General features: G+C 33.3%; 1 protein-coding gene across 1 annotated transcript in view; it reads left to right on the plus strand.

The window, feature by feature from the left end:
* PTEN (phosphatase and tensin homolog) overlaps positions 1-21687 on the plus strand; it is an 87210-nt gene that overhangs the window by 6299 nt on the left and 59224 nt on the right. The window lies entirely within an intron of this gene.

Genomic DNA, 21687 nt, shown 5'->3' on the forward strand with positions numbered 1-21687 from the left:
TTAGCCTGGGTAAAAAAATAAAAGGAGGGCTGGGAATGTAGCTCAGTGGTTAAACATCTCTGTGTTCGATCCCCAGTACCAAAAATAGGGGAATTTGGGCTGGGGATGTAGTTTTGTGGTAAAGCTCTAGTCTGTCATGTGCAAGGCCCTGGGTTCTAACCCCAGCACCATAAAAACGGAACAACAAAATAGGTAAATTCCTGGGCTGGGGTTGTAGCTCAGTGGCGGATTCTTGCCTTATAAGTATGAGGCACTGGGTTTGATCCTCAGTACCACATAATTAATAAAGAAAGAAAGAAAAAGATATTGTGTCCATCTATAACAATTTTTTTTTTTTTAAATAAGTAAATTCTTTTAGGAGCTGACAGTGTAGTATATCTGTGATTTTGCTCTTTACCACAGGGTAAAACTCTGCTCACTCATGCTGTTGACTAAAGAAAAGTTAGACATGCTAATCAAAAAGCATTTGTTTTAAAATACTAAGTTAAGATGAAAACTGGGCTGGGGTTGTGGCTCAGTGGCAGAGCGCTTGCCTGGTACATGTGAGGCACTGGGTTTAAGCCTCAGCACTACATAAAAATAAATAAATAAAATAAAGATATTGTGTCCATGTACAACTAAAAAATATTTAAAAAACCATGAAAACTTACTTTATAGCATAATGAAGTAGAATTTTAAAAATAATTAGTTACAAAGTTAAATTTTTAGTGTTAAAGACAGGTTGGCTTTATTCATGTCTTTACTCACAAAAAGTAATCTCATGCCTCAAATGAAATAAAACTTTGAATGTATAATACAAGAGATAGTAAACTGTTTGTCAGTAAATATATATTTCTTAGATTTCCATTTATCTATCTATCTATCTATCTATCTATCTATCTATCTATTTATTTATTTCTGGGAATTGAACCCAGGGGTGCTTAACCACTGAGTCACATCCCCAGCCCTTTGTATTTTTTATTTGAGACAGGGTCTCACTAAGTTGTTTAGGACCTTGCTAAATTGGCGAGGCTGGTTTTGCACTGGTGATCCTCCTGCCCTAGCTTTCTTAGCTGCTGGAATTAAAGATGTGTGCCACCGTGCTTGGCTTTACATTTCCTTTTAAATTCAGCCTTGTAAGGGAATCATGCATCTCCGAATGCCAAGTTATATATATTACAATAAAATTTACACAATAAATCTTCAATGTATTAAGATAATATAGGAATTTTAATTTAGTGTTGAGCCTCTGTATTATTGTGTCCTATTTTTACTTTTGGCCAAAATTTTCAGTATACTTTAGGCCTTAGAAATGGGAAGAAAGAGCCAAAAGTTTTTTTCCTTTGTTTACTCTTTTTATCAAGTATAAGGATGAATGGAATAAGTTTCAGATCTTCCCAGTAAAGCCATTACATGTGCATAGGGATAAGTAGTTTTTTCCGTTGCCTATACTGTTTCCATCTCTCTCATAGCATTCTCAGTTGTGAAGCACTTCACAGCCAGGCACAGGGGTGCACACCTGTAATCACAGCAATTTGGGAGGCTGAGGCAGGAGGAACCCAAGTTGGAGGCCAGCCTTAGCAACTTAGTGAGACCATATCTCAAAATAAAGAATACAAAAAGGACTGGGGATGAAGCTCAGTGCTAAAGCACCCCCAGGTTCAGTCCTGAGAACGAAAAAAAAAAAGTACTTCAATTCCAGTGAGTTTTTTTGCTTGTTAATTTTATATTGCAGAATGAATGACACTAATTATTCACTATCTGACTCTGTGATTTTTTTAAAACATATTTTGTTAACAGTTTCGTAATACAGCTGTATTTTTGGTATAAGTCTAGGTTGTAGAATTGAATTGTGCATTCTGACATTTGAGCAAAGCTGAGTTGTGTAAATGAATGTCTTGAGTATACCTATTTTTTGCATTATATAACTTCCTAGAACTTACTGTTTAGCATCATAAAAGCTGTTCAGAATAATTTTGACTTTTATTTCTTTTGATTTTTATAGGTTTTTCAAGCTGAAGTGATTTATTAGTGATTGCAGAGATTACATTCTGCTAATTTTATGGTTAATATTTTTCAATCTTTTGAAGAGCATGTAATTATTTAAGGTATTAGGAAATGCCCTGTGGTTTGAGTTTGGTATCTTTAAATGAAATGTAGTCTTGAAATTATTCATAAATATAGTATACTCTTATAAAGTAAGGAACAATTTTTGCTTTTATTAAATGCAGTATTTTCCCCTCATTTAAAGTTCTCTCACTATCTTGAACTAGTGAGACTTTTTACCGCTGCTATATCCCCAGTCTTTTTATTTTGAGACAGGGTTTTGCTAGGTTGCCAAGATGACCTTGATTTTGTGATTTTTCCTGCCTCAGCCTCCCTGCAGCTGGGATTATAGGCCTGCACCACCTCACACAGGAGATAATTCTTTTTAAGGGTTTTGGTTGTTTCTGTTTTTAGACCAACATTTGGGGATGTTATCATTTGTTTTTACAGTGTTGGGGATTGAACCCAGGACCTTATACATGATAGGCATTCCCATCCCTTGGGGATGTTTTTCAGCTTGATTTTGAGTTGTTTCATTTTTTTAATGTGTAATTATGAATTTAGTCTTAGTCTGTCAGATAAAGTGGAATCTGAGCTTCTCTCCTCCCCCAACAATGTGCAAACTGTTTTAGTAGATTTAATTTGGCCATGTTATACATTTTTTTCGACATTTTGATCAAATCAATTATGAAAGATTGTGGACTTGAGTTAAAAGATTTTTCTTCTCATTAATGTCATAGAATTAGCTAGCATATACTGTTTTAGGGTCTTATTTAATACTTTTTGATTAGCAAAGCCCTTTCTTTTTTTTTTTTTCCCCCCTGGTACTGGGGGTTGAACTCAGGGACACTGGACGACTGAGCCACATCCCCAGCCTGATTTTGTATTTTATTTAGAGACAGGGTCTCACTGAGGTGCTTATAGCCCCTCAGCGTTGCTGAGGCTGCTGGCTTTACACTTGAAATCCTCCTGTCTCAGCCTCCTGGGCTGCTGGGATTACAGGCAAATGCCACCCTCCCTGGCTCAAAGCCCTTTTTAAATCATTAGCTCATTTGATTTTGTGAAGAAAAACAGATGCAACCTAAGAGACAAAAGTCGGCATTATTTTACTCATTTACATTTAAGAATTACAGCTTCAATGGAATCAGTAACTTGTTAAGGGATAGTGGAATATTGAGTCCAGAGAAGGATGCAGGGTGTTTTGGGCACCTGTTATAGTATATTTACCATTATATCAGTGGTTTTCAAACTTTAGTGTCTGTCAGAATAACCTAGATGGTGTGCCAAACCACAGGTTTCTTGCTTCAACCCTAGATGTTCTGATTCAGTAGGTTTTGATTGAGTTCTGAAAATTTCTAAGTTCCCAAGTAATACTGGGTCTGGGTTGATGGTCTGGGAATCACACTTGTGAGAATGTTATGTTACATTATCTTCCACCAAGCAGACCCTTAATATGTTAACCCTTAATCTCTTCAATAAAATTTACACATGCATCATCTCATTTGATCTGTGAACCCTAAATAGCTTGAAATAGAAAATATCCTAATTTTATAGATGAGGCAAAATGAAATGCTGCATGATGTAATGCCAGGACTATAGGTTTGGAGTCAGTTAGATCCAAATTCTACCTTAAATTTCTGTTTAGCCACTTTCAGTTGTGTATTAAAAGACAGGCTACTTAACCTTAGTGAACCCAATTTCCACAGTTTTTTTTTTTTTTTTTTTTTTCATTTTTAGGTATGTTAGAAATATAAGGTATTTTCAGAGTATTGGTGTCAACTAAGGATGATCCCTTCCTACCTCATCTGGGAGTTTTGGCAGTCACAGACATTTAGGTGGTCACAATTAGGATGAGAGGTTGTTAATTAGTGGCTGCTAGTGGTTTGAGGCCTAGAATTCGTAGAACCCCTCCTTTTCATCTCCAGCACAGAATTATCTAGACCCAAATGTGGTATAAAGTGTCTGGACTATAGTAAATATGGCATTTTATTAAAGTACCTTTGCCTTTAAGTTGTATTTAAGAAGGTCAAGTTGCTAATAAATGATGGAGCAAGGCCTGACATCTAGATTTTCTGATTGCTGGTAAGCCCGTATATAGTTTTTTTTTTTTTTTTTTTGGTATCAGGGATTGAACTCAAGGATGGTTAACTACTGAGCTACATCCCTAGTCGTTTTTATTTTTTATTTCAAGACAGGATCTCGATGAGTTGCTGAAGGCCTCACTAAGTTGCTGAAGCTGGCTTTCAATTTGTAATCCTCTTGCCTTAGCTTTCTCAAGCCTCTGGGATTACAGGTGTGTGCCGCTGCCCCTGGCTAGGCCCATATTCTTTATAACTACTTTGTCCACAAAAGGCATCCCTAAGTAACCAAAAAAGATTTATTTGAAGAGGGCTCATGTTTTCTTTGGCTGATGTGAAAGTTTTGAACCTCTGCTAGAAAAGGTTGGAGTTGTTTTTAGTTAACATTTGTAAGTGTGATGCACTGTATGTAGTATTCAGAAGATTGTTAATAGAACTGCAACAGGGTGGATATACTTATCAGAAGAAAGCAAGTGAAAATTCTAAAAAATATCCCAGTAGTTTTTAAGTAAACTTTCTTTTAGTTTTATACTTTTTTATTCTAGAGCTACTTTTGTTATATTCAGATGTAAAATAACGTTAAATTGTACTCATATATAATGGTAAATTTCTTGACAAGTTCTAAAAACTTGTCAACTCAGATCTCCCCAGATAAAGAAAAGCGAGCTGACTTGACTCTAAGGTTCTCTGATGCATATTTTGCATTCTTTCCTGGGCCCTAAATTTGCTGTCAGACTGTTGAATTAAACTTGCATTGAAGTGAAGTTTTTAGAAGAAAGTAGGATGAGGTTTTAGATTAGTCCAGAGATGGAAAGATGCCAATGGAGTAGCTTTAGTGGATTCTGAATTTTTTGGTTTTGTTTTGTTTTTAGGGCACATACACATAATTATAAAGGATTCTAGGAATAGATTGTTTGCTCTTATTATTTTTTGTTTGCTTGATTTAGTTTAGTTTGCCTTCTATTTTATATACATAGGTTAAAATATCAAGGCCTTATTTTTTATGTTTTTGCAGTTTAACCTCTATTTTTTAAATTTTTTATTATTTCTTACATACATGACAATAGTGGAGTGCATTACATTCATAATTTTTTGCATTACAATTCTTAATATACCTTTATACTACAATTTAATAATAACTTTTTAACAAGAAGTGTTTTATGTTACGATCACTTTGTGCATTTCCTACATATAAGTCTAGATTTGTTCTTGCTTTCTTAAGGCCTTATTTTTAACATCTTTTTTAATGGGGGAATGTTTCAAGATACTCATATTTTGAAACCAGAATGACTATTTATATGATAGCTTCAGATTTACTATGAAAAATAATAATACTTGTTGCTTTAATTTAATTGAATAAGGTTTATTGTGTTTTTCACATATAAACTCCATTTGCTTCTATACTTAGTCATATTTTTATAAAAGAAATCTTATCAGCCATTGTCTTATATTCTTAAAACTTCATGTTTTCATGTATTTTTAAAAATCGAATTCATAGTAAGTTTGAAAGAGTGTGATTTTTTAAAAAATTTTATACAATTTCCATAGCACTTCATAATTGCTACAGTTATTTTAAATCATGAAACAGTCAAATATTTATTTACCTATTGTTGTGCTCTTGGCTTGTTTCCATTTTTGGCTTTTTTTTTTGATATTTCTTTTTTTTTAATTTTTAATATTTATTTTTTAGTTTTCGGCGGACACGACATCTTTGTTTGTATGTGGTGCTGAGGATCGAACCCGGCCGCACGCACACCAGGCCAGCGCGCTACCGCTTGAGCCACATCCCCAGCCCCCTTTTTGATATTTCTTTAGAGTAGATTTAAGATAACACATACTAGAAAAGATTTTCATTTTTAAAAATCTCCATCTGTAAGTATTGGAGTCTTCAAACTTTTTTTCCTAACTTCTAGGAAATCTATTTTTATATATTAAATACTTAATGCATGTTTTACTTAAGTGAATCAAAATAAAATTTAGCTACTTTTTGATCTAAAATGCATAAAAAATACCTTGATCTGATTATAATATTGTGTTGAAATTAAAGTGAAATAGAATTTGAATAAATTATCATGTTATTTTTTAAAAATTTGAATTGATTATAACCCTATTGTTTCCATTTTGTTAATCAGAAGGGATATTGGTTTGCAGTGATGTTATATTCCCTGAAGCATTGTTTCAACAATATGGTTTATATTTGCCTAGTTACCTAAGTAATTGGTATGATATTTATTGATCAAAGTTTATTAATTTATCACTAATACCACTTGTGGTCAAAAATTAGTTTTGTCACATTTTGTCAGGATATTTAAATGGGAATAATCTATTTATTTATTTTTTTAATTATAGGTAGACACAATATCTTTATTTTATATTTATGTGGTGCTGAGGATTGAACCCAGTGCCTCACGCATGCTAGGCAAACACTCTTCCTCTGAGCCACACCTCAGTCCCTGGAAATAATCTTTTTTTTTTTTTTTTTTTTGACTTTCCTACACTAGTTTTATTTAAAACACAAATAAGAATTTCTCTTTCTATAATGGCAAATGGTTAAAATAATGCTGAACATGAATCATTGATTAATACCAGGGCTTTAAATATGAAACAAAATTATTTTTTAAAAAATAAAAAGAATAAAGTTTATATATACAAAAAGGATCTGGAATCTATCAGCTGATTCCAAATGGAAATAATCTTAACCTTATTTTAATTTTTTTCAATGAAATTTATCATTGATATAGTTAAAACTAAAAAAAATTGAGGTAGAAATAAAATTGTCTCTTTTTAAAAACAAAATTACTTGCTAGAATAGTATTTTTAAATGAGACAATTTTTTCAACTCTTAAGGCAATTTTGGTGTAGGTATGGTGTATACCTTCTTGGGTGCTAATAAAAATGTAGTGATGGCAGAATATTTTATATGTGTATGCATTTATACTTTTTTGACAACATGGCGAAGCAGTCTAGCATCTGAGTAACCTACTTGGACAAGTTTGGAGGAAATATATTAAATGGAAGTATACTAAAAGGTATGATACAGTTTTTCATGCCTAGGATGTGGTCAAGATCATGTATTATACTATAAAATATGCTTAGGTGCTGGTTATTAAGACTAGATTCTTTTTAGTACTGAAAAGGTCACACAGATTGTGATTATTGCATAGTGTCCAAGAACTAAGGCCTGCCATCTGTTACTTAAACGTAGAAACAAGTTAAGATAATTTAGTGATATAAGTAGTTTTGACATCTGTTTTTGGAATTCTCTACTATTTAGAATATTTTAAGACTTAAGGCCAACTTTTAGGCTTTTGCAAAAATGAAACAATAGTTATGCCAGTGTTTATATTTTTCTACTAAAGTACAAAGATTCTGATTAAGAACTAAAGATTATGTAATGACAGCCTGGCTTTTAGTCATTTGCTTTTACTAGATTGGATACGTACGTGGATGTATTATGTTTTAACTTGAGATATTAAATTATACAAGATTTTGATATTTTTAAACTGTAGTTTACCAAAGAAGTTGAGATATGCAGGAATTCATTTTTATAGAACTCAACCAGGAAATTGATTTAATAAGTATTCCTCAAAGATTTAATTGAAGTATTTTTTAAATACTTTTTAGTTGTTGATGGACCTTTATTTTATTTATTTATATGTGGTGCTAAGAATCGAACCCAGTGCCTCACACATTCTAGGCAAGTGCTCTTCTACTGAGGTATAGCCGCAGCCCACTTTAAGTATTTTTTATATTCTCTTGTTTCCTCTACATATGAGCTTCCCCATTTAAAATTTTGCTGTTGCATCTTATGCCACTATAGAAACAGTTTCTGATTTTATTTCCTTTTTACCCCCAAGAACTTAATCTTAACATGTTGTAGTAAAAATTGCCTTTAAAAGGGCTGGTGATAGCTCATTTGGTAGAGCGCTTGCTTCACATGCACACAGCCCTGGGTTTGATCCCCAGCACCACAGGAAAAAAAAAAAGCCTTTAAAAATTGTCTTCTTGGTGGGGGTGGGGTTGGGGTTGTTGCTCAGTGGTAGAGTACTTGCCTATCCTGTTAGGGCACTGGGTTCAATCCTCAGCACCATTTAAAAATAAGTAAATTTTAAAAAAGTTGTTCTTGTCCATCTACAACTTTAAAAAAAATTAAAATAATGGTCTCCTTGGTTTAATAAAATTGGATTAATTTTTTTTTTTTTGGAACTGGGGATTGAACTCAGGGGCACTCAATCACTGAGCCACATCCCCAGCCTTATTTTGTATTTTATTTAAAGACAAGATCTCACTGAGTTGCTTAGCGCCTCACCATTGCTGAGCTGGCTTTGAACTTGTGATCCTCCTGCCTCAATTTCCCAAGCTGCTGGGGTAACAGGTTTGTGCCATTGTACTGGCGAATTGGATTAATTTTAATCTCTTTATTATATTGACATTTTTATTTTCTTGAGTTTTTTCTCATACCACATGATTAATATGATTGAAACATTTAAGTTTAGATATTTTGAATTTTAACTCTCAAATGCAGCTTTGTGTTTGAGGCCTATATTTTTTGTAGAAGAAAAGTTTTGCCCATTTTTTAGATTAACGTCTATGAGGAAAGTAGGTTGTTTTATTAGAATCAGTTTTGTCAAGGCCATGTGAAAATGGTACTTTTTGGGACCTTTTTGTTTTGTTTTTGTGGTGCTGGGGATTGAACCCAGGGCCTTGTGCATGCAAGGCAAGCACTCTACCAACTGAGCTGTATCCCCAGCTCTCTTTTGGACCGTTTTGAATAGATAATGTGTTCATAAGTGGTATCTTGTATATTAAGAGAGACATAAATTGGTGAGATTTTTTTATCCAAGCACTAAAAGTTTAAAAGTCTTTAGCATTCTGTTTATGTTTACTTAATAGTAATTTAAATGGTGCCAAGTGTTAAAATGAGTTCCTGACCATTGTTTTCATTCCTTTTCTTCCCTTTCAGCTGTTGGTATTTTTGTCTTCATGTGTGTTAAACTTGTATATGCTTTAAATTTTTAAATTTTATTTACTAGTTGAAAAGTTTATTTCCTTTAGTTTTTTTTTCTTTTAAATTTTAGCTGAACTATTTTGTAAGCTTTTTTTGTATGTTTTTTGAATGTGAAAATTTTGCATCTGATCTTTGATCAGTAATCCTGCTTCCCTTCCACCTGCAATAATTGAATTCTTTTTTTCTAATTAGTTATACATGACAGTAGAATGCTTTTTGACACATCATAATAGAGAATAACTTCTCATTCTTCTGGTTGTACATGATGTAGGATCACACCACTTGTATAGCCAAATACACACATGTGGTATTAATGCTTGATTCATTCTACTATCCTTTCTACCTCCACACCTCCTCGAATTCTTACCAAAATGGTATCCATTTAGTGCTAAAATTAAGAGTGTTATCTGTTTAAATCAGGATCTATTAGTATATTTTAAGATTTCATATTAAAATTGCATATTATTACATTCTAAAGTATGGATTTTGACTAACATTTTAGAATATGTGATTTCAATTTTTTTTGATAATTCATTACACAAGTGAGTATAAAGTTAGTTTAATGATTCAACTACCTTTAGTGGGAGTAAGAATCATTTTACTATATTAGAACAGGCAATTATAAAATCAGTAATATTCCTTTTAGTATAGTAATAAATGTCCACATATGCCATCGTATCTCAAAATACACATTATTTTTTCTAGTTCATATTATTTTACACAACACTAAAATACTACAATTAAGCAAACTTGTAATTGCCAGTTGACAAAAAAGTGAGTCATTTCCAAATGATATTCTGGCTTGTAGTATAGGTTAAAGAAATTTGATTTATTATATTAAAGTCAAGTGTAAAATGAAATAGCCTAGTGTAACTTTTTTAGGTTTTTTTCTTTTTCAAATACTTGTGTATGTGTGTGTGTGTTGGGGGAGGGGGGTGTTACCAGGGATTGAACTCTGGGGCACTCAACCTCTGAGCCCAGCCCCAGCCCTATTTTATTTAGAGACAGGGTCTCACTCTCAAGCACCTTGCTTTTGCTGAGGCTGGCTTTGAACTCATGATCTTCCTGCCTCAGCCTCCTGAGCTGTTGGAATTATAGGCATGTGCCACGGCATTTGGCTTTGAAAATGCTTTTAAATTAACATATTTTATCTTTGAAAGATAAATTTTGATTGTAAGAATCAATTTTAAAAAGTTTTGGCTAAATTATTAGGAAAAAAGAAAAAACCCCTAGCTAGAGACATGTTTGTATTAGAGTCTGTTTTCTTTGTTTTTATTTTTTTTTATTTTTCAGTTTTCGGTGGACATAACATCTTTATTTTACTTTTATGTGGTGCTGAGGATCAAACCCAGCGCCGCGCGCATGCCAGGCGAGCGCATTACTGCTTGAGCCACATCCCTAGCCCAGAATGTGTTTTCTTAATTCCTTGTGTATAGTAGGTTTCAAATATTGGTAAATTTGTTCATGATTTCATCTGCAAGATCTTTACAGATGGCAATTTTGTGATATATTATTATTTTTTGTCAGAATGCAGCTAATATTGAGTGAATTGGCACTGAATATTACTAGGTCTTTTATTTTTTTTCTATTCTTTTTTGGTACTGGGGGTTGAACCTGGAGGCACTTTCCCTTAGTCCTTTTTTTTTTTTAAATTTAATTTAATTTTATATTTTGGTATCAGGGATTGAAGCCAGGAATGCTTAACTACTGAGCCACATCTCAGCCTTTCTTATTTTGAGACAAGGTCTTGCTGAGTTTGCTTAGGGTCTTACTAAGTTGCTGAGGGCCTTAAACTTGCCATTTTCCTGCCTTTGCCTGTGAGCTGCTGGAATTACAGGCCCCACCATGCCTGGCCATTTTTATTTATTTATTTTGAGACAGAGTCTCACTAAGTTGCTGAGGCTGTCCTTGTACTCTGCAGTCCTCTTGCCTCAGACTTCTCAGTCAGAGGGATTAAAGGTGGCTGTTGCTAGGTCTTTATTCTCAAATTATTGATGCATCCTTTGGCTTTTTATCTATTTGAATAACAATTTGAACCTGCTTGAATAACAAGTCTTATATCTTGTTGCATATAGTAGTCAAAACCTAGTATTTGGGGGTAATCATTTTTGGTAAAATAAATGATAAATACATACCTTTTATAAGCAAAATGGTATGGAAACTACTTAGAGATGTAGCATTGAATATAAATATTAGAGCATTAAAGCTATGAACTTTATGCTAACATGGGATCATTGTTAACGTTTACAGTCTTACATGTGTTAGTATGATTTTGCTAAAGAAAAAAATGTTTTGGCCATTTTTTTTTTTTTTTTTTTTTGCTGTAGAAAAGTAAGATCATTTAGCTTAAGTCATATGTACAATGCTCTTGAAGTATGTCTAATACATGTTATTAAAATGATAATCTTTTTGAAAACTCTTATGATGATGATGATATAACCATATTTAGTTTGATTTCTTATTAGTCATCAGTGTGTTTTAGTGGGAACAGAACCATAGAAAGAGAGGTGTGTGTGTGTGTGTGTGTGTGTGTGTATGTGTGTATGTACAGCAGCAGAGTTCTGAAACAGGAACCTATTCTTATCGTATTCATCCAGAGACCTAGGAAGAAGGTAATCGTTTGGTGGACTCGTTAAAACCAGTTAGTTGGGCAACTTAACTTTTTAGAGGTTTACAGATGTAGGCTTGAGCATTTTAGATACATTATTTCATAATTAACAACTGCTATGGACAAAGTGGATTAAATTAGTTGAGAATTAATAAGCCTCTAATTAATACATTAAGGAAATTATGTTTGGATTTTAGAGTTACTAACATTGTTAGTGTCTTGATAAGGTATTTTGTGAAGTTTAATTTGCTTAAATTTAAATAACTGAAGTACTGAGTATTTTGTTCCTTTAAAAATTAATTTCTTTCTTACTGGCCTTGAATTGCTTAAGGAATTATTCTTTAAGGAGTTCCTTTGGAAAAAAAGTTAATTATTTCAGATGTTTGTAATTGGAAATTATCTTTCTGTTAGTGTATATATGCATATTATTACATAGTTATAATCAGTGTTTTTTTGTACTGGCGATCTGTTTTTTCACAGATATAATTTTTGTCAGCATACTTATTTTTTAAAGCTGTGTAGGTACAATTTCATCACACAGTGCTAAATATTGTGTACCTTGTTAAATATCTGTACCTTGTTAGGATTATTTCCATGCTGGGGGGTTATTTTTTTATATTGCTAGAGTGAGAATTCTAGATGAAATAGCATTAATAGCTTCATAATTGTTTTTTACAGGTTGCAGATTTTTTTACCAAATGAGCTAATTTATAATACTGTTATTAAGTAGAATAATAACTAGCAATTCTTTTTTAAAATATATATGTGTGTGTATATATACATATAGTTGTAGGTGGACACAATACATTTATTTTATTTCTGTGTGATGCTGAGGATTGAACCCAGTGCCTCATGCATGCTAGTGATGGCTCTACCACTGAGCCACAACCGCAGCTCCAATAACTAGCAATTCTTTTTTTTTTTTTTTTTTAAAGAGAGAATTTTTTAATATTTATTTTTTAGTTCTCGGCAGACACAACATCTTGTAAAATATTAAAAATTACTAGCAATTCTTAATATTAACTTTTGAAGAGTTAAAAGTGAGGTCTAAACTTCTACTTCAAAGCAAAAATACATGCAGATTTATTAGTCATCATAAGTCATATGCTATAAAAACATGAAAGAAAAATATGAGGTCAGGTTTGTTTGGAGAAGTAGAAAACTTTAGTAGAGTTCTTAGATTATTTGGCAGTCTGTTTTCCTTTCTGGTTTGGCATTGCTAGCAGATATCTAAAAAGTATGAAAATGAACCTTAAATTTATGTTAAAGTAAATTTAAATTAATTAGTTTATCAGAATTCTTTTTACTGTTTGTTTATAAAAACACCACATTGAGTTCTTTGTATTGATCCTTTATCTAAATAACAGGAGGTTTTAAACTCATGCAACTTTTAATATTAATAAACTTATTTACAATTACAGAGCCCTTTGCAGTCTTACAAATTTAAAAATACTTTTGCATATCTTATTTGGTCTTTGAAACAACCAATATTATTATTATTATTATTATTTTTAACAGAAGAACAAAACAAAAATATTTGAGGCCCAGAGATTGAGTAAGTGATTTATGAAGTGATAGGATTTAAATTGAAAGTTGGGATTGGAGTCTTCTGTATTAAATGACAACATTCTTTAAGTGCTTAGCACAGGGCCTGTCACCTAGTAAATATTTATATGTTCCTTCATGTTTCTTGAAACCCCATTTTGGAGTACTCCTCCTCTTAACATTTTTTTTTTTTTTAAATAAACTTCTTGTGTCCGTTTCCTTTGGAAAATAAGGTTTTGGGAAGTATTGATTTGGTCTGTGTAGGAATGATTATGTGCTTTATATATGACAGAGTTTTCTTAAATAATGTACAGTTAGCACTTTATCAACTGGAAAAATCAAGTTAACTGCTATTTCTGCTTTCCTCTCAGTATGAATCTTCAATTTATAAACAAGAGCCCATTATGAACATTCAGCAAACTTAATAGGAAAAAGTTAAATCTAGTAAGAAATAAAAAATTTTTCACCAAGTAAGAAAGTCATAGAAATCCATGAGAATGGTATTTAAAGCATAATTTTATTAGAGAGGTTGATAATATGGCATAACTGTGACATACTTGGAAAGTACTTGTTGAATTTAAATTGTTAAAATTTATTGAAAGAAATGTAAACCTGATAGAACTTGTGAATCAGTGGCTCAATTTGTTTTCCCTCACATGAACCTCTGCTGTCTTCTGGTTGAAAGCACTGGCAGAAAACAGGGAAAAAACTCCAGAAATTCCCAGGAAATATAATGAAATCTTTCTTTCCATTCGTATTCTGTTATTAGTCTGTTTCTTCACTTCTATCAGTTTAGCTGTGTGATCCTTTTTTTTTTTTTTAATTGACCTCAGGGGCATCTTAGTGAGGCCCTAAGCAACTCAATGATACCCTGTCTCTAAATAAAATATGAAAAAGAGCTGAGAATGTTGCTCAGTGGTTAATCTCTTCTTGGGTTCAATCCCCAGTACCAAAAAACAAAAACAAACAAACAAACAAAACCCCAAACTCATTGAACTGTTCACTTAAGATAATGTATTGTGTATAAATTATATATCTATCAAAACAAAACAAATTGTACTTGTTAGCCCAGCAATGGGGGAAAAGACTGTCCAGTGAATCTCAGCTCTTCCCCTGTTTGTGGTAGCCATCCAACCTACGTAGAATAGGAAGTACCATGTATGCATTTTTTTTCATCTTTTTTTTTTGTATGTATGGTAGCTACTGATACTGTGAGAAAAGGACTTCTTTTGGAATATTTTACATATGTTCTTAAGTTATAGTGAATACTTAAAATGCAAATTGATATAGGAACAATTTTGAAGAGTTTAAGTTTGTTAGGCTTTAATGTTCTTTGGAAGGATTAGATTATTCCATAAATCATCATTGAAAAAAAGTAGTTATGGTAGACACTTATGGAATAAATCTATATCATTTTGTTCAGGTGATAGATAACTGTAACTATGTTCTAAGTATAGTGTTCATATAGTCATGTAATCTTCCTCTCAAACCATATATGCTAAGTATCTTTATTAGCCCTGTTTTACTTAGGAAACTGACAGAGAGGTTTGTAGCATGCTCAGGGTTAGACAGAAGGTGAAACTGGAGGACATGTTCAGGCAACTTCACTTTGGAGCATGTTCGTGTGCCCCCTTCCTCCCCCCCCCCCCCTCCCCCGCAGCTGCAGTTGAACTCAGGGGCACTCAACCACTGAGCCATATATATCTCCAGCCCTATTTTGTATTTTATTTAGAGACAGGGTCTCATTGAGTTGCTTAGCACCTCACTTGTTGCTGAGGCTGGCTTTGAACTCCCTCCTCCAGTCTGAGCCTCCTAAACTGCTGGGATTATAGATGTGCCACTGCACCTAGCTAGAGCTTGTTCTTAACCATTATTCCACACTGCTTGCAAGTCGATCTCTAGATCCAGAAATACTTGATTTCTTTTAGTGACCTAGTTAGTATAATTCTTTATGCTTACTACTTAAAGTCATTATTTCATTTTTTTTATAACTTATTCAGAAGGTTGTCCACTGTGTTAGGTTAAGGCTGTTTTGTATTAGAAATCGAAACATACAGAGTTGGTATTTGTGGGAGTGTATTCTAGAAACCCCCCACACCAAAATTCACGAATGCTTAAGTCCTTCATATAAAAGGGTGTAGTGTTTGCATATAACTTATGCATTCTCCTATGTATTTAAAATCATTTCTAGATATTTTATAATATACAATGTAAATGATATGTTATACTGTGTAGTTTAGGGAATAGGGATGAGAAAAGTGTATATATTGAGACACCATTTCTTTTTTATATTTTCAATTTATGGATTGTTAACTTGGCAGATGTAGAACCCAAAGATAGAGAGGGCTGAGTGTGTGTACAGGCAAATATGTGTTTGTGTATATTAGTTCTTTTGTGGTTAAATAATTAAGCGGTTAAATATCAAAAGTATATTGTGTGGGGAAGCAAAAACACATTAGAAACATTTTGTTTGTTGGTATAATTATTGTCCTAAGAACTATTTGCTTCAAGATTCAGTACTCATTTAGGTAGTAATCAGTTTTGGAAATAAAAGTATACTTTTTTATACTGTATCAGCTCTTATAAATTTTTCAGTTTTAATATTAATCACTTTTATTTGAACTTGTTGCCTTTATTTGGAAATACAAAATTCTTTGTCTTCTTTGAGGCAGTATTGTATAGAGAGTTTGGACTTTGTAGTTATGTATTTAATTTGGGTTTGAATTATAATATACTTCTTATTGTCTTTGGGATCTTGAGAAGATTACTCATCTTTTTGACCCTTAATTTCTTCACCTATGAAATAGTAATGTTACTTGTTAGGATTAAATGAGAATGTATTTGGCATACTGATATGGGATATTGGACAGATACTAGTTGACTAGTTTTGTACATCTTTCAAACTTGTCATGGCTGTTAAAGTCTTTAGTAAAATCTCCAACTGTAAAGTAAGAAAGGTAGGAATTGAAAGAAAATGAAACTGTAAAAAGTCTGCATTCCTGAATTTTTTTGGGGGTGGGGTGGGGTACTGGGGATTGAACCCAGGGCTTTGTATCTGCTATGCAAACTCTTTTCCACTGAGTTACATTTTCAGCTCTTTGAACTCCTTTTTAAAGGAAGAAACAGGGCCACAATCAAAGTCTTTGCTTTTGCAAAGAGCTCCCATGTTAATCCTAGTCTTGGACTCCTTAAATCTGATTAAATTGAACTCCCTGCCCTAGTATCCTTAAAACTGATGCAATGGATGTTTTTGCATCTTTGTGTATGAGCTCCATTGGGCTTCTTTTTCCTGAATATTTCTTGCATTTTCATATTCCTACCCTCTGGAATGTTCTGATTGCTTTTCTTTCTTTATCTACTGATGTCTAACTTAACCTCCTCTTTTTATTTATTTCTGTCTATGTAGTTTTAGGGATGGAACCCAAGAGTGCTCTACCATTGCTATATCCCCCCCCCCCCCCCCCCCCGATTTTAGTTTTTTATTTTGAGACAAGATCTCACATAGTTGTCTAAACTGGTTTAGAATTTAAGATCCTCCTGTCTCAGCCTCCTAAATTACTGGGATTACAGGTTTGTGACACCACTTAGGATATATATGACCTACTTGGTGAAGCTTTATTTTTACCTCTGCAGAATAAGTCCCTCTCTCTTTAGCTCTTAAAATGTCTTGATCTTTTATAAAATAAGACCTTTGGTACCATTTTGGGTCTCTGTGTGTGTCTTTGAGAGAATAGGAATTTTTGAAGGCAGAAAGTTTTGCTTGCTTAGCCTTGGGTTTTCCTGTGCCCCTTGCACAGAATGTTCAATTTTTGTTTGAATAATTATGTGAAGAAGGGGGCCAGCTGAGTTTAATGAGTATTTAACATCCATTTATGTGTATTTAATTGGTAAGTTAACCAAATCCTTTGCCAGTTTATTTGCTTCATTAATTAGTATTTATAGTGCAGGGATACATTTGAGCTTAGTCCTAGTTTGACCACATTTTAAGGGGCTGTATAGACTTTTATACTTTTCTAGGAAAAAGTTAGTTTCAGATAACTTTGTTAATGGTAAGAAGTATTCCTTCCTTTAGTAAAACGATTTTTGTTGTAATGTTCAGGGAATCTTAAATAATTTCAATTTATATTTTTGACCAAAATGTATTTATCACTTTTTAGATCATAATTCCAGACTGGTGATAGCTGCCACTGTTTTAGGTTTTCTTCTGCTGCTCTTGGGGGCCTCATTTTTTCCATTTCCCATCTTATGTTTTTGTGCTTCAAGGGAGAGTTAAAAAGTAGATTCTTCAGTTTAAGAATTATATTGCTTTAGGCTTGATTGAACCTCTGCTCTCTTCTGTGTATTTCCATCATTAGTGAATATAATATACCAAAACATTTTCATAATTAAAAAAGCTACAGTTTTAGAAGAAGCGACTTTGTTATTTTAGAATAATGGTAGATATAGCTAATATTCGTGATGTTAGCAATGGTAATCCTAATGGTTTTCTTTCGGAGTCTTTCTAATAAGAACTCTTTAAGGCTGGAGGTGAACATTTAAATAAAGTAAATGTTATTTAAGTCTCTGATATTTTTGTTAAAACCTTTTTTTGGGGGGGTACCGGGATTGAACTCAGGGGCACTCAACCACTGAGCCACATCCCCAGACCTATTTTGTATTTTATTTAAGAGACAAGGTCTTACTGAGTTGCTCAGCAGGTCTCGCTTTTGCTGAGGCTCTTTAAATTCATGATCCTCCTGCCTCAGCCTCCCGAGCTGCTGGGATTACAGGCATGCACCACTGCGCCTGGCCAAAACTTTTTAAATAGAAATTAAGCTTTGTTTATTTATTTTTAGTTGTAGGTGGACCCAATATCTTTATTTCACTCATTTATTTTTATGCAGTACTGAGGATCGAATCCAGGGCCCCAAGCATGGTAGGCAAGCACTCTACCTCTGAGCCACAATCCCAGCCCCTAGAAATTAAGCTTTTTAAAAAAAACAATATGCAGAACTGATACTACATCATAAAAATTCCTACTACCTAGAGATAATTACTTTTAGTACCTTAGTTTGTAGTCTTTTTGTCTATATCTATCTGCATGGCTATGTATACATATTCTTTTATCAAAGTGGTATCACACTACATTCTATTTTGAAACCTGCCCTTCATGGTCTTAATGTCTACTTTTTCACTTCAAGAAATTTTCATTTCATCTAATTCCCAGATTATATTAAAGGTTTCTCTATTTGGCTTTAAAATTTTTTTTTTTTATGACTGGTTTGTCTAAAATAATATGTGGGCTACCATTGCACTGGTGATATTGGCCATTAGGAATCTAAAGATTTTATAAATCAAGGGCAGCCACCTGTTTCTTAAAAAAAAAAAAAAAATGGTACTGACTTGTTGAGAGACTGGGTCATGCCCTATTGACCTTTTAATATGTGTGATTTACTTTCTCAATGTCATTTAGCTTGTTCTGTGTTTTTCTGTAAATTAAACTTTTTATCTAAAAAGTGAATTTAAGTACAAGATACTTGGTAATCAGAGATGATTCTCAGTCCTTTATACTGTATTATATCAAGTTATTTGATCTCTGATTCTTGGTAATGCTGAGATTGGCCACTGAGATTGGGCAATGACAATTTTTTCTTCCATTGTTCATCTATGTTTGTCTCCTTACTTTAGAAAGTATTTTCTGTAGTATCATTTTGACTCTTAAGAAAACCTATTTCCCCCTCAGCCTCTTGCTTGGGTTGATTATTATTTATCTTTACCTATATCAATAAGGCTTGCAAAATGAGACTACTTTGTGTGTGTGTGTTGGGGGGGTGGTACTGGAGACCAAATCCTGGGCTCTTCACATTCTAGGCAAGTTGCTCTACCACTGAACCACACCCCCAGTCCTTTTTTGGTATTTTTATTTTATTTTATTTTTTAGTACTGTGGCTAGAACCCAGGGGTGCTTAACCACTGAGCCACATTCCTAGCCCTTTTTATTTTTTAAGACAGGGTCTTGCTTAGTTGCTTAGGGCCTCACTAAATTGCTAAGGCTGGTCTTGAATTTGCAATCCTCCTAACTCAGTCTTTGGAGTTGCTGGGATTATAGGTGTGCGCCACTACACCCAATAAAATAATGACTTCTGTTTCTGTCCTTTTCACATCTACTAGTTTCTGGTTTTCCCTCAAGCAGAATTTATGAAGTGGACTGTTTTGTTGTCCTGATAGGTATTTCCTATAGAAAAAGCAAGTTAAATACTTGAATCCCCTACTGTTGCCAGTTTTCAAAGTGAAGAACTATTCTTCACTTCACCATCTCAAAAGGTGACAGATGAAAGGGTTTTTGTTGTTGTTTTAACTTTTTAATTGTTTTGAGTATCTTTATAGGTTTAGGAATTTTCATTTTATTCTTTTTTTTTTTTTTTTTTTTTTTTTAATGGTGATGCTGGGGATTGAACCCAGGGCTTTGTCATGCTAGGAAAGCACTCTACCATCTGAGCTATATTCCCAGCTCTCAGGTTGTTTTAATTTACTCATTTAAATTTTTTCTGTGATGCTCAGATTATTATAGCCATTGAGACCTCCTTTATGTTAACTCATATGACATTTAATATTTACTATTCATTTCTATTTTCCTTCCTTGCTCTCAGCCACAGAAGAGTATGCTCACATGAACTTTCCTGCCCCAGATCTGGCATCATCTCTTCCCAAGAAGTTAGTACCTTTTAATGTATTGGTAGAGGCAAAATCTGAGCTCTGGGAGTGTTTGTGTGACATTGCTTATAAGCCATTTCAGTGAAAAGACCTAGAAAATACAGGTTTTTATAAACACAAATCTTTTTTTTTTTTTTTTTTAAACAGTACTGTGGATTGAACTCAGTCTCATGTGCTAGGCAAGTACTACTGTGCCACAGAGCTATGCCCCCAACCCCTGTGTGGGATGTTTTAAAAAATTGTTAATGGTTTAAAGATCAAAATTTGGACTGGGTTTTTAACTCAGTGGTGGAACACATGCTTAGTATGTGCAAGACCCTGAGTTCATCCTAGCACTGCTCTCACACACACAATAAAACAAAAAGTTCAAAATTATTCAAAGATATAGACAGCAGTCTTGCTTCTATCTGTTCTTCCTAGGCTTCTCTCTTCCCTTTCCATTTTCTTTTAAGCAACCATTTTTATTAGTTTTCATTTATTTGTGTGTGTAAATTCAGATTTAAGCAAATGTGTGTGTGAATGGTGTTCAAGAAAACATGTAACCAAAAGATGTATACTAAAGATGGTATAGTTTGACTTGTGTATTTTTTGCTTAAAGTATTTATAAATTTCTCTAGTAGTTATCTTATAGAACATATAATTCTCAGATAACCTTTTCTTATGATATTAAAATGAAACCTCTTGGTAGGTTTGGATTGAAAATAATGTTGAGAACCAGGGATGTGTCTTGCGGATGTGACTCGGTGGAATGCTTGCCTAGCATTCTTGAGGCCCTAGCTTTATTCCCAACATGGAAGAAAAACAATACAAAACAAAGAAGAAGAAGAGGAGAACATAATAACATTGAAATTGATAATATAAGGTCTTGCAGGACTAAATTCAAAAGATATAGAGAAGGGCACTGGATCAGGTGAATTTTGAATTGTATTTGGAAGGTAAATGGATTCAAAAGTAGGTAGGCAGAAATCTTTAGTGATGGGAGTCTTTACACAAATTAACTTGGTTGGTATGAAAGATCTGTATTGGAAAATCATGAGATTAGAGAAGGTTGATAGAATAAGAGCAAATGAAAGCTGGTGTGCTGGACAAGAATCAGGAATCTAGATTGTTGGTGATTTTTGTAGGTAGTTGGGAATACTTTGAGTATAGAAGTTTGTTTTCATGTAATGTATAGCATAATTGAATATAATGGGCATGCTAAATATTGACTACATTGGTTAGAAGTGACAATAATAAAATTTCAACCTCAGCTTGATGTATCGAGTCATAGCCAGGACTAGAAGGGACTTTTAAGAGTTTATCTCTTTGAACATAATCATTATGTAAATGGGAAATTGAGGTTTAGAAAGTTTAAATGACTTCTCCAAATTATATAACTAGTTAGAGGTATAGCCAGTTCCTGAGACTCATCCACTTTTTATACCATAGTGCTTTTTTTAACATGAAAAATTAGAAGCTTACAGTTAAGTCTTTTCAGGCAAGTGCAGATTTTTTTTGTTTTTATCCCCCCATATATTAGTTTTATAATTTACAAAATCTTAGGGTTTTGCTCTTTTTTTAATACATAGATACTATAAATGTGGAAATTGGGCTGGGGATTTGGCTCAAGCGGTAGCGCGTTCACCTGACGTGTGCGGCCCGCGTTCGACCCTCAGCACCACATACAAAGATGTCGTGTCCGCTGAAAACTAAAAATAAATAAATAAATATTTTAAAAAATGTGGAAATTA

This window comes from Spermophilus citellus (assembly GCF_964194105.1).
Source record: "Spermophilus citellus genome assembly, chromosome: 15".
Classification (NCBI taxonomy): Eukaryota; Metazoa; Chordata; class Mammalia; order Rodentia; family Sciuridae; genus Spermophilus; species Spermophilus citellus.